A 14,438-nucleotide genomic window follows, 5' to 3' on the forward strand; every position below is an offset into this window, starting at 1 on the left:
CAAACTGCCTACTACGTACAGATCCTCTCAAACTGACAGGTACCAGATGCCCCCAGAAGGCTTAAGCCTCTGCAATGTCCAGAGAAGGAGGTGCTTTGCCCAAACAGGTCCCGAAGCAGACAAGTGAAACTGTCTTCCTTATATGGTGAAAAGTGCCCTGTCGCTTTAAGGCCAAGAGACTTGGCTGCAGATGGTCCCTGGGAAGTTCGCGGGCGGCCCCATCCTGTGTCTGAGCCTTGCAGCTGTGCAGGTGAGTTCCCAAACCTTCTTTCCCCAATTTGCCCCCTGCAGTCTCTCTCCTGGCGTGGCTGTTACAGAGGGCTAGAGAAATTCAGGGTCAGTAGAGATGGTGTTGTTTGGAGAAGTTTGAGTTGAAGGGAAAAAACAAGGTTACTAGGGAAATGTGCAGTGATGCAGCCAGTGAGGAGGCTTCTAACTTCCAGTGGGGAGGAAGCATCCAGGTTACAAGAGGCCCTGAGGCTTTTCGGGACAGGGCAGGGGAAACAAATTCAGCAGAGGAAGAGGGACAGATGCTAGGTAAGACTCCACAGGGCTACGTTTGGAATTCTGAGCTATAGAACCTGGTCAGCTGCAAGTTTAAACCAGACATAGGTGGGAGGAAATAATGCTTCTGCAAATGCTGAAGGCTTTGCAGAGCTACAGGGCTGACTGCAGAAGAGAAAGTGGACGCGAATGTTTGCAGCATCTACTGGAATGGAAGGCTGCAGCCTTAACCCTTCGTTCAACCTGGCTGATTAGCAAGTAGGGTTTGACAGCACAGAACACAGGGTGAGGGTGGGGACGCCTGCGTGGAGTATTGTGGTGGAAGACTAAAATAAATGGATAAGACTGTGATCGTGGAACCGCATCTCTGGTATCCCCACAGTCCCACCTGCAGAGAAAAGAGATTTTTCTAAGCTCAGAAATTCTGTGTCATCCACAAGCAAAGAACTGGAAGAAGAAGTCTCATTTAAGCTGATTACTGCTCTGTCATTTACTAATTCAGTTTCCTGACTTCTTTTAGCCTGTGGCCTGGAGCCTCCTAAAATATTAATTTGGAATTAACGAATAGAACTTTTTAAAGGCTAAAGATGCGCTAGCAAAGCCCTTTGACTGAGCCCACTCATCAGCTACAACCAAAAAGAAGTAGAAGTAGAAGTCCACCCAGGAATTTAAAAAGAGAGATGCCAGATTATAGGACTGGGCTTGTTTTCCCTCTTGGTTGAGTCTGGGGCCATTCATCATTCAGAGGCCAGTGGTTTCTCTACAGTTGTTGTGTGGGGAGTGAACACGGAGGCTGGATTAAAATTCCTTACATACCCCATGCCTTTAAAAAATATTCATTCATCTGGGTAGTCACTGAAGAATTCATTTTATTATTAACTAACAAGTGCTCTATCTACTTGTTTTCTAAAGACAGAATGTTCATGAAAAAAGATTTGTTTTATCAACAGGGATTTGTTAGTGCAAGGGCTCCCCTTTTCTCACTTCTGATGGCTGGGCCAAGTGGGGATTATAGCTTGCTGAATAGGAAGATCTGTTCTTGACTCTAAAAACAGCAAAGGGCTCTACTTGGGCCTTACCCATTCAGAAACGCGGATGTTCTGAGCAAAAAGTTAACTTTTGAGTTCATAATTTGGAAGAGAGCAGGGTGCGTGGGTATAATTTTGCTTCCTTTGTTTCAAGTTAAATCCAGAAAGCGGTGTCAAATATACTGCTTTCAAATATGAATGCTGCCAAGAAAAATAAAATCCAATCCCCAAAGCTGGAAAATCTCTAAAAGTAACAGACTGTGACCTTTTATAAGCTAAATCAAAGTGTCTAAAAGGAAAAAAGATGTGGCTTCCTGAACATTTCACATAGTGACCCTCAATCACATACTGACTGCACAACATCTCTTAAGCTATTTATTTTATCTGTGCTTCGGTTTCCTCACCGTTAAACCGTGCATTGTTGGGAGGGACTTTCCAATGAAGTGGAAAGATCCATTGGAGCTGGAATTGAGCAAATCTGGGTTAAATTTCCAGTCCCTTCATTTATTCAATAACCTTAGACAAGTTACACAGCCAGTCTGAACCTCGGTTTCCTTATTTGTAAAGAGAGTAAATAATTAACAATGTCATTAGAATTAGAGGAACCTACCAGTACACAGGCTCAGGCTTGCGTGTCCTTGGACTTGGAGAGCAGGATGTCCTGCTCACAAGCAGGAACCTTTGTATCTTGCATGAAAAATGGACGATCTAAAAATGGGTGATGTTGGGACTTCCCTGGTGGTGCAGTGGTTAAGAATCCGCCTACCAATGCAGGGGACACGGGTTCGAGCCCTGGCCCGGGAAGATCCCACATGCCACGTAGCAACGAAGCCTGTGGGCCACAACTACTGAACCTGTGCTCTGGAGCCCGCTAGCCACAACTACTGAAGCCCGCATGCCACAACTACCTAAGCCCGCGCGCCTAGATCCCGTGCTCCGCAACAAAAGGAACCACGGCAATGAGAAGCCTGCGCACCACAACAAAGAGTAGCCCCTGCTCGCCACAACTAGAGAAAGCCCGCACACAGCAACGAAGACCCAACGCAGCCAAAAATAAATGAATAAAAATAAATAAATAAATAAATTTATTTTTTTTAAAAAAACAAAATAAAAAATAAAAATGGGTGATGTTGAGAAGGGCAAGAAGATTTTAGTTCAGAAGCGGGCCTAGTGCCATACCATGGAACAGAGAGGCAAACATAAGACTGGGCCAAATCTCCATGATCTGTTTGGGCAAAAGACAGGTCAGGCCCCTGGATTTTCTTACACAGATGCCAGCAAGAACGAAGGCATCTCTTGGGGAGAGGAGACACTGATGGGGTATATGGAGAATCCCAAGAAGTACATCCCTGGAACAAAAATGATTTTCACAGGCATTAGAAGGGGCTGACTTGATAGCTTATCTCAAAAAAGCTGCTAATGAGTAATAGTTGGCCATTGCCTTATTACAAAACAGAAGTGTCTCATGACTTTTTTTTTATGTGTACCATATTTGAATCGGCCTCATACACCAGAATTCCAATCATGAATGGCTGGTAGGATATTTCTTTTGGACGGCCCTGATTTATATAGATTGACTCCTAGTTCAATTAATATGATCAGCTTTTTGAATTTTGATACTAATTCCAGCTCAGCAAGTGCTATCCCTGTTTTCCCCTTCTAAAGATATGATTGGACTTGATGTTCAACTCTTCACAGAGATGGTGAACACCATCTCAAAACCTACAGGAAATTGGTTTTATATTTAAATTTATATAACTGGTTATATTAATATATTTAAATACAGAGGATATCCCTTCACTGTCTCATAGAACAGTAAGACTCACCTGCATTTCACGTTGTGTTCATTAGCCTGCTAAAGGCAAGGGCTGAAGATAAGCTGGCAATGTCAACTTTATCTTTTTGGTCTTAACTATGCCAATTAAATTAAAATTCCCTGTATCTAAAATGTTGTCTTTTACTTAATGAAAGGCATTTTAGTGTGGTTTATGTATAATATCAAATAAAGAATATTTAATACTTCTCACATTTCATAGGTGATCTATAAGATCAAATGCTTTTAAAATTTAGCATCACAAGTTATCGCAGCAAACTTTGCTTATGAATTCTTTACCAAGTCAAACTAAGTTATAATTCAGGATTGTCTTTTAAACAGCTATTCAAAAACACATGCAACTGTAGAATTGCCATATATGCATGATTGGCAATGGTGCTTTTGCCAACTCATTAGAAAGATCAGAGGAGATATACCATCAGCACAAATTTGTAAATTATGTGATCCTAAGCCTGGAGATAATTAAAAACAAAGTCACGGATCAAAAATAAATAAACAAATAAATAAAGAAGAAAAATTATTAAAGGAACTTTAGAATCCAGTAGAGTCTCCATAAATATTATTTTACAGTTCCTTCTTTTTCTTTATGACTTAGGAAACTATATTGTTCCTTGGGGGAGGAAATGAGTTTTGAGAGTGGAAACCAGCTCTGTAGCACAATTTTAGAACCACTGCTAGTTCACCCCCTTCTCCCCACCCTCCTTCAAAAAAGGATGCCCAACTCCCTTGGAAATCCATTCCTAGTTATTAACCAGGCTCATTGATCAGAAGTCCTTCTTAAAGCAAACCCACTTCTACCTATTTTGTGTTCAGAAATACAAAGAATTGTTGGTTTTCTTCCTATGGTATAGTTATTCCATATGCGTGAAGAACAATAGTAAGCCACCTCAGAATCTCAATAAAGGTGGGCTATCCAAAAGCAAGTTTGAACAGCATTTTTAAAGGAACTTTTTTGTTGTTGTTATTAGAAGCCACCTCTTACAAGTGGTTCAATAATTACTAATTGCTACCTTTCTGTAAAACCTCCTAACATGTTCACACAGCTATCTTTAAGAACGTGGTTAGTGCTACTCTCAGAATTTTCATCGTTCACTTCAGGCCACTGTAAGAGCAGGGTTGCCATACCTGCAATGGGGCTATGTGTAGGACACATTTTTTTTTTTTTTATAAACTTGGTACTTAATTATTATTTATTTATTTATTGGGCTGTGTTGGGTCTTCGTTTCCGTGAGAGGGCTTTCTCTAGCTGCGGCAAGCGGGGGCCACTCTTCATCGCCGTGCGCGGGCCTCTCACTGTCGCTGCCTCTCTTGTTGCGGAGCACAGGCTCCAGACGCGCAGGCTCAGCAGTTGTGGCTCACGGGCCTAGTCGCTCCGCGGCATGTGGGATCTTCCCAGACCAGGGCTCGAACCCGTGTTCCCTGCATTAGCAGGCAGATTCTCAACCACTGCGCCACCAGGGAAGCCCTAGGACACATTTTTAATCTGGAAACATTCTCTCCACCAGCTTAGAAAGGTGGTGATAAATTTCAGCAGCAGAAACATTCCATTGGAAGCACAAATCACAGCACATGCATCAGCTGGGAGTTGAGAGCTGTCAATGAGACAGCTGCCAATGACAATGACCTAAGGGTAGGTCACCCCTGTAGCCAATCTTCTAGTGGTGGATTAACACCGCCTCTGTCAGGAGACTGGTGTTTAGGATCCACACTTGGCCACTTAAAGTAGCTGTGGGACCTGGCTTAGTTCCTTTACGTGTCTGAGCCTCAGTTCTGTGGTCTGCCTCGTGGGAATGATAACAATTCCCACGTATGTGGTTATGGGAAAGACAGGAGAATTGGCAGTGCCGAGCTCAGTAATTATGTTGGATCCAAACGCCTGATGGTCTCTAATAAGGTCCTTGTTCTTTACTAATAAGACAGTGGCCATAGACCTTGTCTACACCCTTTAGACCAATCTGCAAGTATGAGTATGTGTCCAAGAATGTGTGACTTAAATTTTTAATAAAAGTTAAGTTTCAAGTTAGGTGGAAGCAAAGAAAAGTAGGGGCTGAGGCCATTCTACATCATGCTGCAGGGGTTAACTTTGGAAACAGGTTTAAAATCTGCTGGGTCACATAGGGCTTTGGATTGATTACATTCTTTAAAAATATTTTATAATTTTTGACCCCATGGGAGGTACTTCTGTGTCTGGTAAACTGGCAGAAAGAGTCGGAATGGGGGAACACGATGGTCTAGATTGAGCACGTAGAGTAGAGAAATCCTGGTGGAGCTGAATCTCTTGACACATCTTTGATGCCTCCTCCTCCCCACTGCCCCCATGCACGTTGAGCTTGTCAGATGCCATTCTTTCATGAATTCACCAAGCTGGGGAAGCTTAAGAAAGTGTCTAGATCGGCTTCTTGCCTTCAGTCAAAGCTGCTCTTGAAACAACCAAGAACAAGGGCCACCTACCTCTGCTCAAGGAAGGAGCGTTTCAAGTTCCATCTGTTGTCTACCTGCGCTGGGGCTGCATTTGGGAAGTTATCCTTATGCTTGTGCTACAAGCCCATTTTCTCCTAGCGAGCTCTGGGTCTGTCCTTTGTTGCAGCAAACTGCTATCCTGCCTGTGGAAGCGGCCACTAGGGTGGGGCATGCTCATGGTCACAGCCTCTGCGAGGGGCGGCACTTCTTGTTTCCTCTCTGTTTAATCACCAGGTGAGCAGACATGCTTCTGCCTTGACTTTGTCACATCTATTCCCCCTCCACCTTCCCTCTCCCTACTGCAGTGCTTCCCAAACTAGAGAGAGCGTGCATCAGGAAGGCTCGTTAACACACACAATGCTGGGACCCATCCCCAGTGATTCTGATCTGTAGGTCTGTGCTGGGGCCTGAGTATTTGCAAGTTGTAATAAGCTCACAGGTGGTCTCGGAACCACACTTTGGGAACCACTCATCCAACACTCAGTCTCACTCTAGTGTTTCCAGGAACTTGCACCGCCTCCTACATACCAAGATAATACCTCCTCTCTGTTCTTGGGGACGGGGATGGGGGTGTGAAACAGAGCCTTCTCCTTACCACTGTTCTGTGCGACTATTTAGCGAGTTCTGATTGTAACAAGCATGGTACTAAATACTTTACAGACATTATCTGCACTCTCCCAATAACCCTACAAGTTTGATGTTATGAAACAAACAGAAAGAGTGTGAGAAACCAAGATCTCACCAGTGACAAAGAGCAGATATGGTATTCAAACTCAGACTGATCTGGAAAGATTTGCTCTTTCCACTATTCCAGGTCTGGCACATAGATGTTTACCTTGTATGTCAACTCCGGTTCACTGGTAGCCGCTGCCTGGAGCACTGTGTGGAGAGTCCCAGGTGGAATGGGTGCTCAGCAAGAGGAGGGACTAGGATTGGTGAGCTGTACCTGCCGAGATGCAGGAGTGGAGAATGAGAACCCAGGTGCTGTGTATTTGCCATCCCCACACGATGCCTTGTTCGTGAATCAATTTTGTCAGCTACTGAAATCAGATGAGAGATGGGTATTCAAATTTGTTCCACAGAGAACAGTAACACTTATTTCCTTTTTCATCCCCTTCTCTAAAGGGTGAATCTAAATTTTTTTAAAAATTTATTTATTTTATTTATTTATTTTTGGCTGTGTTGGGTCTTCGTTGCTGCGCGCAGGCTTTCTCTAGTTGTGGCGAGCGGGGGCTACTCTTCATTGCCGTGCACAGGCTTCTCGTTGCGGTGGCTTCTCTTGCTGTGGAGCACGGGCTCTAGGCACGCGGGCTCAGTAGTTGTGGCTCGCGGGCTTTAGAGCGCAGGCTCAGTAGTTGTGGCGCACGGGCTTAGTTGCTCCGCGGCATGTGGGATCTTCCCAGACCAGGGATGGAACCCGTGTCCCCTGCATTGGCAGGCGGATTCTTAACCACTGCGCCACCAGGGAAACCCCTGAATCTAAATTTTTGAGGCTAGATTTGAAAAGGTATAATAACTTGTAAAGTAAAATGAAATGCAGCTAGTATATAGATAGTGGACATTTAGCCTTAAAGTGACAGGGATGAGAGAATTTATTAATTATGTATGTCTCTGTATGTTATATGTCTTTCAGTGTGACCTAATAGATCGCCTTATACTGAAATAATCCACTGTGACTTAATAAGGAGGCAATGACATTTCTGGTTTTGTTTCTCCCTCCATCACTAATATTCAGTGTGAGATTTGTTATTTTTAGTGTCTTAGTGCTTTATCTAAAAAAATGAGTTTCATAATGCTTTTCTGCTTCTTCCTAATATGTATTATGTACATGATTAAATGAAAAAATAACTTTATGGCATCTATTATTCAATCAACAAATATTTATAAAAATTTATCCCCAGGCTCTGGGGATATAGCAGCAAACAAACAGACTGCTCTCATGGAACTTACATTCTGGAGAAGGGAGACAGACAATATACAAGTAAACAAAGAAGAAAATTGTGTATTGTCATAAGTATACATAGTGAGAGTGACTCTGTGTGTATGCGTGTATGTGTGTATGTATTGCTATTTTAGATGGAGTGGTCCAGGGAAGGGCATTCTGAGGTGGTGACAGTTAAGCTAAGACTTGAATGTGGAAAAGGAGCCAAACTGGGTAGTCTGGGAGTGCTTCTTTTCCAGGCAGAGAAAAGAACCCATGCAAAGATCCTGAGGTTGAAGGTAGGTAAGGGCCAGATCAAGTAGGCTAGTAGGGATTTTCAGCCTGGGGTGATGCAACCCTCCTTCCCCTACCTAGGTGGTGTTTGAAGATGTGCAGCTGGTGATTTGGGTGCAAAATATGGAGTTGAGGACAGAGCACTATTGGCTTTTGTGGGCAGGACCAGGGATGCTAAACATCTTGTACTTCTTTGGATGGAGGCACGTGAGAAGACTTGTGCTGCTCATACTGTCCTGAAGATATTGTCTCTGTTGAGAAATCCTGAAGAATCTCCAAGGCCAGGGTAAGAAGTTTGAATTTTATCCTGTGTACAGTGAGAAGCTCTTGGAGAGTTGTAAGCTTTAAAAGATGATCTTTAAAAGATCATTTTGGCTACTGAGTGGAGAGTGAACTGTAAGAGACAAGGGTAAAGCAGGGAAATTCAACAGGCAGCTATTTCAGTAATCCAGAGTAGAGACAATGGTGGCCTGGGCACGGGGGTCATGGTGAAGGTTTTGAGAAGTATTTCTACCTTCAAGAAGAAGGCTGCTTAAATAAATATAAAATGCCATTTCTCATGGCACCCTATGTTATCGTTTGTTTCCCTTTAAAGATTTTACAGTTTCGGAATCCACTGGTTTCCTCTGCAGCCGTTTAAGAGAATCTTTGCGGCACCGAATTACAGACCTCGCTCTTTCAAATGCAAGTCCTTATCCTCTTTCTCTTGAACCTCACAGATCTGTGTGCATTTCAAGTTGTTCATAGCTCGGGAAGGTAATCTATTTGATTTGGGCTTGTAAAAAGAGAGAAAATTACATGCGCTTCTTGAATAACAATATGTGATTTCCCTCTCTGAAGGGTCAATAGGAATTAGCCTACATATATCATTTTAGGAAACCGGTTCCTAATCACATGAATAACAGGGACCAAGTCCACATTTTTTCTGCTGAAAGAGGAACATGAAGTGAACATCAAAATCTCTTGAAGAGATCGCAGGCATCTCAGTACTAATTTTACTCGGGCATTAAAGCCTTGCCAATAGTTTTCAGGTGCATCAGCTACTCCCCAACAAAGGCAATTCAGCTTCCACAATTTCAGAGAATCCTCCTCGCTGCTATCTTCCTCTCTCGTCGTAGCCATCTCTTCTTCCTGTCCCCCCACGGAAGTGCCCCTACACTGTCCTCGGAGTGTCCCTGCCAATGCAGAGATCCACAAAGCAACAATGTGGGAAGCTATTAGCTCACCTGCAGAAGAACCCACTTCTCAGATTCCTGGGGGGAGAAGCCTCCTGGCCCCCAGGCTGAGCTGCGGCGGTGGCAGGAGATGAAGAGAGAGGAGACAGCTGGCTTCAGGCCACCGCGCACGGGTGAATGGTCCCACTGAGTGTGGAAGTCAAGAGGTGGGTCTTCCCACCAGAACCTTGCGTCCTGAGAGCGGAGGGGGGGGTAGTCACCAGAGAAACGCCGGGGACTGGATGCAGGCAGGCGAAACAACACACCACAGCCTCCAGCTAGAGCTGGTGGAGCCAGGTACGCACCCAGTCACATCCTGCCTTCCAATTTCTAGATAAAGCTGAAGAAGAGACACAGAAAGTGGATAGGACCATCCCCCCCAAGACAAATTATTGAAACCCATCACCTAATCTACATAAGCCAAGCTCCCAGGAATTAAAAAAGCAAGTGGTCTCACTGAACTGTAAAAACCAAGGAAAAGGAAGCTCTGCCTTCACCTCTGGGCACAGGTGTGGTCCAGCAAGAGGTGGGCCACCTCACTGCTGACCGCAAAGGGGGAAACCAGGACCACGTATTGGAAGGGAAGGAGCAAACGTTTCGCATTAGCAGATCCAGCTACCAACTAGCCATGTGAATTTGGACAAGGTCACCTTCTTGGGCTTCCAAAATAGAGTTGATCAAAAGCTCTTTCAGACTCTGATGTGCTTTGAGGCTGTAATTCATAATTCAGCTCAAGGTCTTCATGGCTCCCCTAAAGCCTCTTGCAAAACAAACCTCCAGCTCATCCAACTCCTATTTCTCTCTCTGTCTGAATTAATAACTGTCCTCATGCTGCCCCCGTTGGGTCCTGAGAACGCTCCTGTTAGCACACCTAGAACACTACTGCTTTTCTTTCTTTCTTTCTTTGCATCTCTCTCTCTCCACTAGCTCTTCAACGCCCCGCCCTCAAAGGGAGGAACCAATGTCAGGTTTTTTCTTTGAATCTCCAGGGTTTAACGCTATACCTGACACTCACTTACTAGATGTTCAATAAATGTCTGTTGTTGAATGAATGGAAAGGGAGGATATAAAAATAGAGAAGAACGAGCCCGAGCCAATTCAAAGCTCAAGAGCCAGCTTTTGCTAAAAGCCATATATTCTGCCCATAAGATCTTGGACTTCTTGGAATTAAAAAGAGAGAAGAGGGAATTTTAGAAATTATAGCAATAATTTTCAGACCTCACAGTTTCTAATACCCTATGTCTCCACTGAGATATGCCAATTTCACAGGATTTTAGAAATACTAGAGTTTTACCTAGCCTTTATGGAATGTCTTATATTTGTAAAAACCTGGTATAAAATTGCTGAGTAGGAATTTCCAGATCCCTTACTTCCTGACTTCATGCCTCTTTAAGCTGTTCTCGGGGAGAAAAAAAAAATCAGAAAGTTTAAAACTGACTACGTCTTGTCTTCATAAACTTTGATCCTTTCACTTATTTAAAATTCATAACCACGTTGGCCTAATAATTAGAATTGCTAAAGTACGTAGGGAAGGCCATGAGGGATGAACCCCCTGGTCTGTCTAGCCAAGTCACCAGAAATGGTGAACCCTTGCTGGTATGGTGCTGGGAGGAAAGGAGGGGGCTGAGGCAGCCAGCAGAGGTGGCCCAGAGCATGACAGACCCAAGCTGGTCCAGTTCCAGGAGTTTGGATTTGAGGGGACTGAGATCCGGTGCAGCGTCCAAACTTTTGGGCAGCGGCCAACTGTTTGATGAGCTTTGGCCTCATCAGGGAGGACCACGCACGAGTGATTCCAGACTCAGGAAAGGGGTCAAAAGGAAAAGGGAAACACGGTTGACCGTGCCTCTTCCTTGTACCAGGCCTGCTGCTGAACAGATGCTTCCGCAGGGCGGGGGCAGGGAGATGCTGTCCCCAGAAGTGTGGGTTCGCCAGTGGCGTCCCCGAGGGATACTGAATGAGGGTTTCTTCCAGAATGTTGCCCACAAGCAAGAACAAAGTACGTCTCCAGCTTCAGTGTGGTGATGTGCGATGTAAGGTTCATGCATCCATTTGTCTAAGCAACCTGAGTAGCCAATGTCATGAACTCAATTATTTTTAGTTTTTCTGTTCACTGTGTAAAGAAGTGAGTCCCTTTGGCCCTCATGAGTGCTGTCCTGAGACCGGAGAAAAGCATACCATGAGACCATGATACAACCAGAGGTGTAATGACAATAATAAACCTTATTTGAACCAAAAAGAGCAGGGTTTTGGTAGGCTCCCAGGGGTCTTATCTAAGGGGTGCACAAGGGGAAGGCCCTGGGAGGTGGGAGAGACTATTTATCACAGGGCTGCCGGAGGAGTTATATCAGGAGCTCACATTTGCTGTGACTCCGCAGGCTGTTATCTAGGGCATGTGCTTGATAACATGAGGGGCTGGCATCAGTTTAAGTACCCCACAGGCCTCTTGGCCAAACACATTGGATGCTGAAGCAGCAATACCATGGAGTAGCTTAGCTAAACTCTCGACCATACCTTATTGTAAAACTTTAAGGAAAGGCAAGGGGTTAAGCTAAATTTTAGGATAATGTTGAGGAGTCAGAAGGAGAAACAGAGGGAGAAATGTGATTAGGGCGAGACACCCAGAGGGCTTCAAAGGTACCAAAATAATCTGACTTTAAATGGAGAGGTGGGAAATGCTGGTGTTCATTTGATCATTATTCTTTAAACTGTGCATTTATGTTTTTATACCCTGATTTGTATGTATGATATATTTTAAAATAAAAGGCATTTAATTCCCTCCCAAAAACTAAAGACCCAGAGCCTGAATGAAAGCAACTGATCAAGAACTAAAAAAAGTTGCCAAAATAAGGCCACTAAGACATTAAGTGAAAATTTAATCTCTTTCTCTCTCTCTCTTTCTCTCTCTCTCTCTGCCTTCACTGGTAAAATTTTTGCTGACTGGAAAAATCTCTGTGGGAGTGAGAAGCATTAGAACTTATCTATGAATTACATTTGAGGGAAAATACTTTTTCCCCTCCCTTCCCATCCTGCTTGTCAGGGCAGGATTGATTCAGCACACGTTCTTTTCCAAAGTTGAAAGGTTAAAAATAATGCCCACCCTCTGGAAGCCATTGGACAGAAGCCCGCTTGACGTCAGAATGTGTTCAGCTGGGCTGTCCCGCTGTCCTGCCCTCGGCGGCTGCCTTTCCCTGGGTTTGTCCGAGGCTCTCCATTATGCTCTGTGCACCAGCTCAATACTTCTTATTTTGCTTTACTCTTTACATGCCTTGAATAGCTCTTTTATTTTTTTGCTGAGCCCTGGCTTAGCCAAATTCCTTATATTTGGTTTCTTTGATCTTTCTGATCAAATTATTTTCTGTTCCACTCCTCTGAGCCCCTTCCAGTTCCCTCTATTTCTCAAGAAGCCAGGTGTTTAATAAAGAATCTGGATGAGGCTCAGGCAGAATCGGGTGTGTGCAGCTGCTTGCCCCCAGGTCACTTGCTGCTTTCTCCTTAAGCAAGAAAGATGGTTTACTAAAGGCATGTGACATTCCGGAGACACCACAGTGCCCTGCACATGGCAAGTGCTCAGTAATTACTGAGTGGAGGAACTAATCAGGATCTCTTTTAAATGAGCTAGCCTATGTTCCAACTTACACTTAACCTGTTGCCCCATCCCACCCTCGGACCAGCTTTCTTTCTGCTCTCAGGTTTTCCTTTCCAGTCTAATAGTTATTTCATACCTTATTTCCTTGATGCTTTAGTTTACACATTTTTAAACTCAATTTTCTTTTGTTTCCTGCTCATATATTTAACCTCATTAGTTTAATTCATGTCGTAGGATTTTGCTAGTAACTTTGTTTACCAGATTAGCATTATTTCTAAATTATTGTTTTACCCATTTCTCTAAGTAACTGAAAATCACGTTCATATTGTCTTATTAATTTCTCTTTATTAGAAAGTAGACTTTGCTTACATATTTATGACTTTTCAGTGTTTTTCTAATTGGCCACAGCGCAAAGTTCATCATATCCTATGATTCTGACACAGGTTTGGGTTAAGAGTAAAGATCATTGTCTTAAAATGATATGATGTCTGGGATTTGCTTCAAAATAATCTAGTAGAAGGATTATAGGTGAAACAAGACTACCGTGGGTTGATAGTTGGCCGAGCTGGGTGATGGATACATGGGGTTCATTGTACTATTCAATTATGTAAATGTTTGAAGTGTTTCCACAATAAAAAGTTTTTTTAAAAAGAAAAATATAGATATATAAATAAAAGTTGATCCAATGGATTATCTTAAGATACACAGAGAAGGAATGCCTCCATCATTCTCCAACCTTACCTGTCATTGTTACCTACTGGAAGTTCAGCCAATCCTCTGCATTCATTGTGAAGTTTAGCACTTGCTCCTCCCCTTTCTTTCTTTCCAAACTCTTGTTCTCACCTGGGAGATTTCCTTGTGCTGGTGTGTGGCTCTTCCAACACCTCACATCTGCAATGCTAATCATCTGCACCTTCACGCCCTTTCAGCAGCCCACTACCCTATCCCTTGATTTAAATGGTTTCTTACATGATGCAAATCTCTATCTGCTTACTGTCTAGCACTTTGGCTAAGGCCTTCAGGTTATGTTTTGATACAGAATTTACTTTTTCTCAACATCAGTCAACACATAAAACACATGTATAATCCAGCCATTTCTGGCTTAAAATCTTTCAGGTCTCTCTCTGAACTTCAAATTCAAGTCCAGTAACCTTCACATCCAGTTCATGCTTTCCTACCATTTCCAGCCTCTTTCTCTACCATCCTCCAATATTCACTCTCTTTTCCAGTTATATTAAAGTGTCTCATTTGTGGGTAACAGATCATGCTTTCTTAACCTCTCTAAACTTTGACCATACTGTTCTCTGAGATTCAGATGTCCTTCTGTCATTCAGCCTCTGGAGGACTTCAGCAACTTTTGTTTATACCTCAAGACTCAATTCAAGCATCACTCCTTTTGGAAGACTTCCCTGAGCTGTTCACATTGAGTTAAATGCCCCCGCCAATACTTTTTTCCATTACAGTCTTTGACTACGCCCACCCTAATACTCTGAAACCCAACTGTAATCACTGATGTTCTTCTTTTCCTTTCTAGACTGTGAGGTGTTTGACCTCTTCCAACTCTTTCTTTCCAAAGCCCAATCCAGTGCCTGGCACA

At 43.5% G+C, this 14,438-nt stretch overlaps 1 pseudogene across 1 annotated transcript; it reads left to right on the forward strand.

Moving 5' to 3' along the window:
• The first annotated feature begins 263 nt into the window (after window positions 1-263).
• LOC309660447 (cytochrome c pseudogene) lies at window positions 264-14,438 on the forward strand (annotated as a pseudogene). The gene is made up of 3 exons (XR_014268358.1): window positions 264-4,506; window positions 4,830-8,327; window positions 8,637-14,438. The product of XR_014268358.1 is annotated as a cytochrome c pseudogene (transcript).

This window comes from Balaenoptera physalus (assembly GCF_965194825.1).
Source record: "Balaenoptera physalus genome assembly, chromosome: 4".
NCBI classification, from domain to species: Eukaryota; Metazoa; Chordata; class Mammalia; order Artiodactyla; family Balaenopteridae; genus Balaenoptera; species Balaenoptera physalus.